Raw genomic sequence first — 14,084 nt, 5'->3', positions numbered from 1 at the left:
CAAAGAATAGTGATGGTGAAATTAATTGAAAGCTAAAGTGTATACTAGAATGGGGTACGTTAATTGATTTGCTTGGGACCAATAGGCTAGTCAAGTAGTGAGCCAATTTAAAATCGTTAGTTTCGTATTGATTGTTGGTACTACAATACATGTCTGGTACCCAAAGGGTTAGTCACTCAGCACAATGTGCCAAAAATAGATTCAGAACAGTTAGGGCACATTTATCGGCACATTACCGGCACATTTTCGTGTGTATCAGATTATAATTAATATAAACTGGAAGCGCTGACTGGATTACCATTGACAACGGTTCTTGAAATTGTGTGTACGTAAACAAATGTGCATTGAATTTTTTTCGTTAGAAATGTAATAATTAAAATGGATCATTCCAATAAAGATGTGGTAAGTAACTGACTAAAAATAGTTTCCTTCCAATAATATCACATATTTCTGTGTCTCCATCGGTTTAAGATTTTTTTTTCTGGTGTAAGCTGGAGGAAGAGTACGGTGCGATAAACTTTCACCTAAAAAATATCCTCACGATTCCAATTATGTGCAGTCAGTCTCTTGGGATCATGGAGGAGAACATGCGCGGTATGGAAGCAAGCTTCCGCTGTCTACGTCGCGGATACTTCTTCAATCTCCGTCAGAAAAAAACTCCATTACCGATTGGCTCGGAAGCACTTCCCAAAATCCGTCACATAAACTCAAATTCCTCGCTAACTACTCGTTCTTCCACATTCGGATGTGCCCAGAATGCCCTAGACAGGGCCAAATACCCATTCGCTCTAGAGGCTGTCCACATTCAAATTGCACAAGTATTGAAAGGTTTAATACACTGACCGCTGTCAATGTGGTAGCACCCTATTAAATTTAACGTTACCCCCGGAACGTTTTATCCTCTCCAACTCACTGGTATTTTTGAATTGTGAAGGATCGAAAGCACACCAAGCTTCCCGTTCATACTCGCGATCGCCCGCGAATCCCTAGCATTCACACAATACAACTTATCGTTCATTACCATAACGGCAACCACCGGCGATCCGGCTGTCCGATCATTCAGCATAGCCTCGTCAATGTCCAAAAAGCCACGTTGCAGAGCCATCTTCACAGCGTCCCCGTACTCCGACCGTTTCGTCACAAACATGTGCAAGTGCTTGCCAGGCATACTGGACACCACCCTGGCCATCGTAAACGGCGAAAAAGGCCGTGCCCAGATCATCCTGTAGCGAGAAATCCGGTAGCGCGTGTGTGAGTCCTCCATGCGGACGTGCCAACCTTGCATACAGCTCGATCCTACCTTGTAGTAGTCGTACTGGCAGAAGATATGGAGAGGTAATTCTCCTGCAGCGACATTCAACGGAAAAGTTTGCTCCGGTGCTGATGGGTCGGATCGAAGCCCGATTGCTTTTGTTGTCTCCGCCGTTTCTTTACAGAAGATTTTTATGTGTGTATTGTGGCTTATCAGAGCCAATAATGAAAATGAACAAACCCGGTGAACCTTGGTACGTACGTTTATAGAAAAAAAGAACGTTTCACTTCCTCGACGAGATTCAAGGCCGACGTTTCCAACACAGGAGCGAATCTCGAAGCGAATTTGTACTTAGTAAATAAACAGCTGTCAGAATCATCATTACAAAAGCATTGTTGCCAGATATACCAGATCAATTTGTACTTGACCACTCATACACTTCAAATACATAAAGGCACAAATCAGGGCACAACTATACTCGTTCGGCACAGTACTGGCACAATGCGGCACACTGTAAACAGCGTTAATACAATAACAGCTGTGCCGAGTGACTGACCCCTTGCTGGTAGCTCTAAATAATCTGCACAAAAGATACTTTCTGCCTGCCCCATTCATTAAAATCGGCGGGAAATTATGTGCGGGGTGAGCTATTTTGTGTACAGAATGTGTAAAAAAGGAGGGACTTCGAATATTAATCTAAATGCATACATAGAGGTACCAGACATGTTTTGCACTGAACTGTCATCTGTGAACAATTAACGTAAAACAGATTATGCGTAGTTTTCGATAGATATCATGGCAAACAGCAGCAGTGACTTCTGATCAGGGGGTAAGACACTCTGCCACATTGTGCTAACACCCACAGAAACACACTTCAAACACCCACAAACACCCATGATAAGCAAAAGTTTTAATCAATTCTGGAATCACTGCAAGTAATGTTTTGAAAAAAAACGAGAAAAACTGTCGTACCGTCCTGCCGCGAAAGAGAAACATTCTGGTGGATTTGATTTGAAAACCTGCAATCCGAAGAAAAGGAAATACGAACCCGGCAAGGATCCACGAAAGCAGCAGCATCAGGAGGAACAGCTGCTAAAAAATGTAAAGATGTCTTACAAAAAACCAACAGCTACTGATTGTCAATTCTATTTAGGTTCACGACCCCACCAATTGATCGCAAATTTTGCCCTCAGAGTTGAAACTATTGCCACCAACTTGATTCTACCATAGAGGTAACTCTAAGACTAGAAGGTCCCGAAATAACGTGCTCAACTTTTTGGCTCAGCTCTGGTACTCTCTTCGGTCCCAAGCTGATCGATTCACCCCTCGAAACATAGGAAAAACCAATAACCCCTCATTTTACCTGTCAAACTTTCATAGCGAATCAAAACAAACATTGCGTAGTACTAGAATTTCGACTAGAATGGGATACGTTAATCGTTTGCTTGGGACCAATAGGCTAGTCAAGTAGTGAGCCAATTTAATCGTTAGTTTCGTATTGATTGTTGAACGCACCCCATTCTAATATAAATTCCATTGCTACGCTATGTTTGTTTTGATTTGCTATGAAAGTTTGACAGATAAAATGAGGGGTTAGTGGATTTTCTTATGTTTCGAGGGGTGAATCGATTAGCTTGGGACCGAAGATAGTACTAGAGCTGAGCCAAAAATTTGAGCTCATTTCTTCGGGACCATCTGGTCTTAGAGTTACCTCTATATGGTATATTTCTGTAAAACGAAAATAATCGTTTCGCACTTGATATGACAAAAGAACAGGCGATAATGAATACGCATTTTTGAATGAACAAAAACAACATTTCAAATGGGAGTAATTGCTTTTGTAAACAATGGCTTTAACTGTCGATTTCTCACAACTTAAAGTTCACCCCTCCAAAATAACAATTCTAACTGGTAGAGGAAAAATTCCTCTACCTGTTGATGTCATTATTTTTTTATGAGTGAGCTTTTATCCGCAAGAAATCGACGGCTAAAGCTATTGTTTACAAATGCAATTACGCCTCTTTGAAATGTTGGCACTGAATTGTTGACTTCGAAACTCAGCGGTTGCCTTGATAAAGAACATGTTCAAATTAATGCGTTGGTTTATCTTTCAAGGTTGCCTTCATTTTCAGCTTATTTGAGTGTAGAAGAAATGATTTTTAACAGCACTGCCATAAACAACTAAAATCATAAAATTAACATAGAATAATACATAATACGTAATTCTAGAGTACAAATATTTATGGAATTACTCGAATTACTGTTTAATCATCTTTAGAATTACCAAACTATTTTCCAAGCAGTAGGAATTAATTAAATTACCCATAAATTACCCACAATTATTTTTATTACATTGAAATTATTGAGTAATTCAAAATTCATTAATTATTTTAATAACTTGTGGTAATTTTTGAATACCGATCACATTACAATCTTGTTAGAAACTCCTACACGGTTAAAAAAAAGTACCTAAAATTAAGTTCTTTTCACTCATCTCGGCACTATAGTGCAGGAACCCAAAAGTAGGTAAAGCTGGTCAAAGTAATTTTCATTTACTTGTGCGCAGTTCGTATGGAATTTTCCACTGGCTTTTTAACCAAAAGTAAGTTAGTTGTACCCAACAGTAGGAAAATATGATTATACTCAACGTTGGGTTCCCACACTTTACTACCCCTGTTGGGTGGTTTTGCTCCTCTGTTTTTGACAACATTAGAAGGAGCAAAGGAGACAAACTAGTCAAAAGTAGGTAAAAGTGAACTTTCCGTTGGGTACTTTTTTCTTACCGTGTAGGAGTTTTGTTATTCAAACTCGTTCCAACTGGCTTACACTGTACCAAAACACTGTCCTCTGTTCGAATGAAACCTCAGATCATTCAAATCGAAACATCCAAATCACTTCTTCGAATGATAGCTGCAACCGGATGACGGTTGTTTTGAAATCAGATGGTTTTCCCCTCGAATACGGGATGAACACTGTTATGAGAAGGGATAGGGCCTTCAGTTGGAATGTGTTATGCTCGCCCTAATAATAAATAACCATAAACGAACGATAACCCAAATCATTGAACTATTCCACAAATGGTTTGGATGATACCCAGAACACGTCGTTAAGCAAATTAACCATACAATTTTTATTAGGGCGCTGTTGTATGATTATCATCTTAAATTGAAATGCATATGATTGGTTGAGCGCCATAACGCAAACCATTCAAAACGATGATGTAAATAATTCTATCGAACGTCATTCGCTGATCTGAGGAGACAAACGAGGTGAAAGCAATGGAGGAAGTGTCCTCTACCAACAAACTATTTTTGTATCCATGATGAAATTGCTGTTCATGGCTATTCAATATGGAAATGTAAACAATCGAATTATAAATCAAATCTAAAGCATTTGCAAGTCATCCTAACCTTAAATTGGTGTCCTCTGAGCGCTGTATGTTTTACAGCCAATTTTCAAATTAATATCATCATTTATTTGGAGGACAGTCATTTGGATGCTCATTAGTTGATGACGAATTCAACCCTAAGGCAATCATCCGAAATTCGACGGCATATTGTTAACGGCTCGATAATCATTCGAAGTATTGCGGATGTTTTCGTCCAGTGTAGGGCAAGCGCTACCCACCCGGCTATCAAAAGCATCTGGAAGTGATTCTGAACAGCAAGACCCTCAGCAACGCGAACAAGCACCCAGCACTGGCATTAATTAATATGTAAAATTGAACTCAACAAATAAAAAATGTCACCTAACAACAAACAGCTGATTGGTTGACGGCTCTCCCGCGTATGAGGTCATACATAGACGTTCTCTTCCATACGAAAGAGATTGGCTGCGTGCTCTCGAAGTGTTATCATCTTTTGGTGTTGACCAAATCGAGGATTAACGTTTAATCCAGATTTTCGAAAATCTGGGTTAAATCGCATATTATCCTCGATGGAGCTTACTGCTATAAGTGTAATTTGCACTTAGTGTAAATATTTGTTTATTTGCTTATTTGGTTCTACGTCAACAGACTGGGTTAAGTCCTAGTGATGGATTAAGCAATACTAGGAAATACAATATAGTCAAGAAGTAACAAGTTGCAAAGGCCGTGAAACTAATGTTCTGCCCGACAACAACTCAGCAGCACGAGACTCCTTGAACTGTGTCTCAGAGTCGGCGCACTACTGGGCAAACTGGAGGGGCTACGCGGATGAAAAGGCACTCAAGCTTTCAATTAAACTGAAACACAACGCAGATCAATTTAAACACTGTATTTCTCCAATTCGATTTTCTTAGCACATACCCTTGATGACGATGGCGACTACGACGACTGCAGACCAGCGAGCGCTCGCTGTGGTTCCGAAAGATTCTTAAAGGCCGATCTTGTCGGCAAGATGGCGGTACCACCGCTCGGTGAAATTGCGGTACAATTCCGACAATGGCGGACGAAGCGAGGCTGACCGAACGTCGGCCGTAGTGCGATGGCGGGTTGGTTTTACCGGGCTGGTATAGCGGTTTGTGGAGATGGTTCCGATGCACAGGCGCTTCCTTCTGACGAAGCCGGTCGACGACGGCAAGGCCGCCCTCTGTCGAACCGGGAAGGGAAATTCTCCTTGGCGTTTAGGGCCTTCAGCCCGAGAACGATGTCCTTTACGGTTAGGTCAAGGTAACTCAATGTCACCTAGACCGTAGCGTGCAATGGCGGTCTTTGACTCGCCAACCAGAAAACCATTTGATTGGTTGAAAAGAAAGGTCCTGAATCAGCTGAATTGGTGATTTCCACTGCACCTTGATTCACTACTCGCACTGTATTCTGTTAAAATGTATTCCACAGACACTTCTGGTCTACACGCTCGCCTGAGATAAAGTGAACGATGGCCGTTCTCTAAGCATCGCAGAACCCTTCAGCTCATGACCCGTGACTCCGTGTCACCATTTTGCCGCGGCCATGCGCGCCTTATTCAGCAGTCGGCCGTTAAGCATGGCCGTGTCGTCTGCCCAGTGGGTTTCACCGCAAGTGTTACACAAGTTTATTTGAATGCTCGATCACATGATGCATATTTAAAATATTGTATTGAACCTTTGTAACAGAACGGTTACAGCCGTGAAGTCCAACTTAATTCATTATTTTTAAAAATATATCACAGAATCTCTGACGCAGCGTCTTGCGTGCCAAATGAAAATCAAATAAGAAAGCAACACGATTGAAAAACCTTTGTAGCACCATACGAACTATAGTTTGTACGATGAAAAGGTATCCTCAGCATTGCGTGGTTACGGAGTGCTCGTAGTAGAACGTTAACGTCGATTTTTTTGTAGAACAGAAGGACAATCGATTCTGCTCTGTAGAATGTCTGCCACAAACAGGGCCCTTGTCGTATCTCTTCGACTCCACAAAGGATCCAGGTGAAATAACACCGACTTTCGTAGCTTGGCAGGTGATGAGGATCCCTCCACGGCAATCGTCGAAGGATATACCAGATGAATCGTCGTTGAATAGACTCTACTCTTTGTACACTGTTTTGGTAATTGGGTTTCCATACAGGGCAGCAGTAAAGCGACTTCAAACAGTAGATATCCGTGAAACTTTTGGCTATCCTGAAAATGAAGCCGAGCGTTCTGGATGCCTTGTCGATCACGTATGCTGCCTGTATGTGATTAGTTGACAATCTAAGATGACTCCCAGATCCTTAATGTGATTCACACGATGTACGTCAACACCTTCTAGAATATAACTGAATGTAATTGGATATTTCTTCTGTGAGAACGTGATTACTGAACATTTTGTTGGATTTACAACCATGCGGTTCAGTTGGCACCAATTGATCAATGAAAATGCTGAGGTTTTGACAGAACTGTGCTGTGGCTACCACAGTATTTTAAATTTGACCGTCCATATACAGTAGCGCCAAAAGCATGCTGTGGTGGGTTCAAAACTTGACCATCTAAAATGATCAATTAGCAAAAGCGTTGAGTTGGAGTTGGAGAAGGTGGCAGTCAGCGATGGATCGGATTCGGAGATAGATTTTCATGTCGTCTGCGGACGACAGTCATGGGCTGTCGAGGACAAAATTGACGTCGTTGAAATACACAAGAACTATCAACGGGCCGAGGTGGCTACCTTGCGGAATACCCGGAAACGCAGGGAACGAAGGAGATCGGCAGTCGTCGATTGCAACCAGCGTTGCCAGTATTCCAGATTTATCTGGATTTTCCAGATTTTCAGTCGTCTTGCCAGATACACAGACAGATCACGTTTATTTCCAATTTTTTTAATTATGTTCCAGATTTTCCCGAATTTTTAAATGTGTTGCTTTATTAATATCACTGCAATTAATGGACACTCTTATCAAAAAATAAAAAAAACCAAACTTACTACTTTAATTACTAAAGGCCATCAACGTTGGACATTATTGCAACATCATTCATGGAATTGTTACAGCATGTTTGCAATGGGTTGCAGAATCATGAAAATTGAGACATTTTCTAAACATTATTGTCTGTAGAAAATCTTCAAATTTAAAAAAAATTTCGAGCTACGATTTTATTATTTGGAGTTTTTGATTAGATTTTGGCTGAAATTATTTTTAGGAATCTTGGAGGAATTTTCCTAATTTTGGAATTTAGAGGGATCGAAAACTGTTCAGGATTGAAAACAATAAATTGAGCTTTGGAAAATTAGCAACCACCTGGACTATATAGTATATTCGTGATATTTTTGAGGATAATTTATTAGATTTAAGCAAAAAGAATTTTAAAGTATCTATGGATATTGAGTAACCTTAGCAGTCTGCAATACTGTAGAATTCTGAAGTGCCCTAGATTTTAGAATTTTAAGGTAATTCTGAAAATAGTTTACAGTGAACCTTTGATTGAAGTGAAGACGGTATAAATTGTCTTTTGCAAACTCTGATGACAATTGCATGGAGATTTTGTGAAGAAAGGAAATAGTTAGAATTCATAAGAGAAATCATAGAAAATGCTTAAGATGAAACTTAAGGAAAATGCTGATATGAATCGTGAGAATAATTTCAATGGAATTATGTCCAATGTTTCTATGGAGATAAGGTTTTATCGAGTTTTAAGAAATCTGTCAATGTCAAGGCTATTTTGGAAAAGTACTTGAATACTTAGAGAATACTGAAGAGGATTAGTCGGAGAAGAATGTGATGGTCATTCTGAAGAGCGTACCAAGGAAATTATTAAGAATACTCTATGGAAATTTATAGAAAAAAAATTATGCCAATTCTTGGAAATTATTACCAGTTTGAGGGAATTTGGGAATCAGAGAGCGATTTATAAGCACTCTTAAAATGTTACCGTTAAAAGATTAGTTTAGGGGAGTCCAAAATAGAAGTATGATGAAATTCAAGGATGATTAAAATTGAACTCTGTAAATGAAGTAAATTCAGACTTACTTCATTAAAATGTCATTATCTGGTACCCAGGAAAAATATAAATTCCAGAATTTAGAATCATTCCGAGATCCTGAGACTTCAAAAATGACGCTTTAAGACTTTCATTCTAGTTATATAATAATATTATTCTTTGGCATAAAATTATTTGTAATGGTCATGTGGAGTTACCCGTAGTTAAGGTAAACTGTGTGTGAGTACCACGATGTTGGGCTTTGATTCTCACTTCAGCCAGGAGAATTTTAGTTTGAAATAAAATTGCCTACTGGTCTACCGAGTGTTGTGAGTTGTATGATGTCAGAATGAAATTGGAAGTCTGATCAATCGCAGAGTAATATTACAATTATTTAAAACTAAATATTAAGGACTAATTTTCTGCAGTATTTTATCAACAATTTAAATGAATTTTGAAATGCTGCGGAATGGATATTTAAATTTTTTGGGAACACTGTGTCAATACTTTTCTTAACTTTAGGATGATTTTAGCAGTGCTAACAAGTGGGCTTTATGTATTTTTTAAACATGGATTTCATAAACATTCTGGTAGATTTTGAATAAATTTCAGATGATCATCCTGACCGATTTTTACGGGAGATTGGCACATCACTTCGATTTCAGTAGCATTACATTTAAAACAGGATTTTTTGGAGCATTTCAGATTTATCCAGATTTTATAATTAGACTGGTCCAGATTTTTCAGAAAATGGCCTGGCAACGCTGATTGCAACTTCCAACTGACGATCAGAAAGATAGGATGCGAACCATCGTAGGAGATTGCCGTTTATACCGAGCCTATCAAGTTTGGCGATCGCTGTAGGATGGTTCAACTTGTCGAAGGCGGCTGCTAGGTCAGTGTAGATGACATCTGTTTGCACATGGTCTGTCATACTCTCCGTGAGACACAGAAAGTTGGAAAAAAATATACAACCTTAACAATATAGTTCACTCTTCGATTTCCCATACATCACCCAGGGGACAGAAACTTACTGCTCGACACGTTTCCTACCGTCAGAAAAGGCAACCCACCTGCATTTGATTACAGTCGAGGGGTGAGTAAAATCAAATTCTATTACATTAATTACAATCAATGAAAAATCGTGTGCACATTGCTTAAGGTCTGAGGTCGCGTGTCCGCCATTTTTGTTGATTCATTGAAAAACTAGTGTTTAACCCCAATGATTTCGAATATGGTAAAGATGATCGAAAAATTCGGATTTTGACACCTCCCTTTCCCTCTCCCAGGAACAGAAGAAAATGGAACAGCATACGCCCTCCAGTTGGTGTCAAAAAGCACAGTGAAGGATACATTTATTCATACAAACAGACCGCCATTACCGAGCACGGAAAGCTAGATTGGCAAATTTTAAGGGTAAATCAAAAGATTCCAGCACTACCTGTCGGAAATGCTACCAGTTACTTTAATATAAGTTTACACAAGTTTCCAATTGGGTTCTTTAAGGGTATTGAGGTGAATGCATATTCGTAATCTGCATTAAAAATGAAACCCAAACCCAAAATTTCATCAATTTTGGTACACTGGAACTATTTTCAATAAGTACAATTACATTTGCAAAAATCATCTTATTAGCCCCCCTCGGTGTCACTTTGTATGGGAGCGAGGTGTCAGTGTGTCACTTTAGTGTCAAACAGTGGAGTTATTATTTTGCTTTAAATCTTGATTTAAAAATCGAGATGAAAGTGTGTGGGTTCGAAAAAAATATCGCTCTGCTCAGAAAACGAAGCTCTTTCAGATGATATATTAAAAACGATACGTTTTTCAAAATTAAAGAATCCAATTGAAGTTGGTCGTCTTTTCCTCTGTATACCTTAAGCAAGTCCGTCGATTTCCTGCTTTTTTTTCTCGCCATTCGCAGGGTTGTCCCTTCGGTTGACGGTTGAGCTCACAGAACGGGAACCATCAATGACTTATGCCTCGGTCCGACTTCCAGCAGGCAGCAGGCAAGCAAGCGAGTGCATCTTCTCTCCGGGAAAGTTCTTCCACGTGCGCTCCAGAACCCGACCCTCTGCTGCAGCCGGGAATATGCATCGGAGAAGTGGAAAAGCCTGACTGGAAAATGTAGGGTAAATAGAAAACGTTTACTTTTGTTCCGCACGCTCTCTTGCACCGCGTCGGTTGTGGAGTTGGTACACGTAAGTAAGTTCTTGAATGAATCCCGTCGTCGTCGCAAGCTGCTCTTCGATGGGGAAAAAGGTAGGCCAACTACGTCATGCATTGTGTGTTTGTGACTCTAGTCGGCCTTGATGCGCTCAGACAGGCAGGGGTGGGTGGAGGAACATCGACCGTCGACAATGAACCGGTAAAGATTCACAGGTTGCTGCCAGTTGTGCAGTGCTCCGCCGCAGTTATTGGATTCTAATATTCGAAATTGTGGCTCCGTAATACCAGAATTCATTATGCTAATGGTGTAATGGAAATACAGGTATACCTTGATATAACGTAACTGTCACTTTTGACTTCCATCGACTATGTGTCGCAAATGACAATTTAGTCATTCCAATTGGCATGACCAATAGATGGAGGATTGTCTCATATCTCCGATGGTAGTAATAACACCTTGAAATGCTTGATTTAATGATTGTAAGCTAGAAATAAGCCATGGAGGTCAAAAGTGACAGTTACGTTATATCGAGGTATACCTATATTAAAACTCCAACCAAGTGTGTGATGCTACGCACGCATCCCTGTTGAAAAAAAAAGAGCACATGCATAACGAAGACGATGTCACTGGCTTTCCACTTGAACTGAGAGCTGGTGTTGAACCGACTGGAAGCAACTAATGGTAGCAGGCGTACCACCCCCATCGTCGTAGAGTAGAAAAAAATGACATAAAATTTATTAAAATTACGATGATATATTACGTGTAATTATTCAATGTTTAAAATGTGCAAAGGAACCCCTTTTCTAAAGTGTCTCCACGAGCGGAAGGAAGCGTTGAAGCTGACGTCAGTCCACCCCTGCCTCAGACCACAGCGAACAAGCGACAGCGTCACTCACTCACCATGCTAGATGACGGGCGACGACGGCGACGCTTCCACGGCAGTAGTAGAAAAAAGGATAATGATAATTGGGTTAATGTTTTTGCCGGTCCCCAATGCGCCTTTTTCCCCCGGACATATTTGTAGCTTAATTTGCGTAATTTGAGCAGCTGCAAGTTTATGATCACCCCTGCCAACAAGCAGCGCTCTAATGACTCGCCTACTTTGAATGCCCTCCTCACGATAAAATGTCAACAATGTGCGTTTTGTCCGCTGGAAGCAGCGAAAAGATCAAAAGGTCGACCACGTGGTGTAAGCAGTTCTCTGAAAACTCGCACACCACTCGTCACCTTCAACGGGTTCAAGTAGCTCAAGTACAACCGGCTCAGCACGAAATTTGAGAAGCGCACCAATACCGGAGAAGCTGATTACTGAAACTGCAGTTCGGTTCAAGGTCTGCAGCCCTGCTGTGCAGGGCTGTACTTCTTCGGCATTTTTTTTTGACGCTTCAGTATAATAAAAACAAACTGCACAGCGCGATTTTCCCCAGTTTTCCTCATTCGGTAAACATCCGGCATCAAAGTAGAAAATAGCGAATTCCATTAGTTACCCTGCTGCTGCTGCTGCTGCTGCTGCTGCTGCTCCAAAAGCAATCAACGATCAATCAATTCTCATAAGAGAAAAAATCTAGACATAATAAAAATAAATTACAGCTTAATCTAAATTTTATTGAGTCAGGTCAGTGTCAGGAGCCGTCCCGGTCCGTCATCGTCGTTCGAGCACAATCTACACAATACAACGCTGCTTGAAATGAAGCCAGTCACGTCCACATACATCCCCCCCCCCCCACCCCTTACCCCTCTCCGTGGCCATGTCCAAAAACGAAGAAAAAACTCACCAATATGGCGCAGATCGAAGAAAACACCAAGACAACCACGACGACGTTGACGGCGACGAAAAAAGATGGATGATGAGAAATACAAGAAGTGTGTTGTTCAACCTCCCACCCTGCTCAGTCCACCCCCCCCCCCTGTGCTGCAGTGCCGAGCCGAACCGGATCGATGCGTCCCATCATAATGGGCATAGGAGGACACAAAAATATTTCATTGCATCTTATCTGGGTGGTGGGCACTCTTTTTCTTCGTCCGAGTGAACAACACTCACCAACACAAACGGAGCAGGCCGAAAAAAGTTACTTCACTTCAACCGCACAGACAGCCACCACAGCCAACTACGACGATACGAGAGATGAAGAGTGGTTTTAATTTCAATGACAAGTCTTCGTCGCCGTCTTCGTTTTGCACTGCTCCTTCGCCCGCACATCCCACCCCTGCCCGAACCCAAACAAATGGAAGAAAAATACTTTGTGTAAATATTAAGAAAAGCAATTTTTGCCTTCTTTCTTGGTGCGCGTTGTTTTGCTGCCCATGCTGCTGCTGCTGCTAGCAGCAGCCCTAGATTGCCGGAAAGTTCGTTGAAACCCCCCTCCAGCCCAATTGCCCCGTCCATTAGACGGCGAGTGTATGCTTCCCATTTCTCGCATCCGCATGTTTTTTTTTTTTTCGTTGCATTTGTACTATTTTCCTTGTTCCTCATTTCGCGAGAAAGATGAAAAAAGAGCGCCTTGTTTCATGGACAACTTTTTCGTTCACCACGCTCTCGCGCCCCCTGCTCATCCACACCCCTGGCATAGCTCCCACCGAGGGGTCCTCCAAAAAAAAAAAAGACCGGCAAAGAAAGAAACGAGAACACACTCACACTCTCTTGATCGCGAATCGCGAAAAAAGAAGCGTACACAATGCAACTGGCTTCTTTGGACTGTTTTTGCTGTTGTTGATGGCGAAGCCAAATATGTGCGCATTTAATACAGCGAAGAAAACAAGAAGAGACCATCAGAAATGCGCAAATTGCCGCGTTCATGGCAACGATGATGATGATGATGATGATGATGATGACGATGGTGATGCTTTTGATGGTGATGGAAAAAGCAAATAAATGCGGTTATCTCCCGGCGACTGACGGTTGTGTGGCAAGCGAGGACTATCGAAATACGCTTCGCATTGGGGTAGGTTAGTCACATTTCGTGGTGGCTGGCTCCGGTGATTAACTTTGCGGAACCGAAGTTAATTTCGATTGTTGGGTTTTGGGAAAAAAAAACAACGGAATCCAGCATCACTGTTGTTTTTGACGGGTGTCACCTGTCATCAGGGGTGGAATTCAAAGTCCATCAATCACGAAGAAGATAATGAAAGCAACATTGTTGTTGAATTATATTTTCTCCTTTAGTTCTCTGTATTCCGGTAACACCCACCAAGCCAGAAAGCTAGACACAAAACAAACATTTCCATTTATTGGATTATCACCTTTTCCCGACGTTTGCCTAGCTGCTTCCTTCTTCCGTAGGATGGGTTCCTGAAATTATGCGACCGCTCGCC

The 14,084-nt window shown here is 41.1% G+C and overlaps 1 pseudogene; it reads right to left on the bottom strand.

The window, feature by feature from the left end:
• Positions 1 to 636: 636 nt before the first annotated feature.
• Positions 637 to 12,522, bottom strand: LOC135702138 (probable protein phosphatase 2C T23F11.1; annotated as a pseudogene).
• Positions 12,523 to 14,084: the final 1,562 nt, after the last annotated feature.

Source organism: Ochlerotatus camptorhynchus, unplaced genomic scaffold (assembly GCF_037179485.1).
Source record: "Ochlerotatus camptorhynchus isolate MF236.1 unplaced genomic scaffold, CSIRO-AGI_Acam_v1.1 ptg000185l, whole genome shotgun sequence".
Classification (NCBI taxonomy): Eukaryota; Metazoa; Arthropoda; class Insecta; order Diptera; family Culicidae; genus Ochlerotatus; species Ochlerotatus camptorhynchus.
This window is presented reverse-complemented; position numbering and strand designations above follow the sequence as displayed.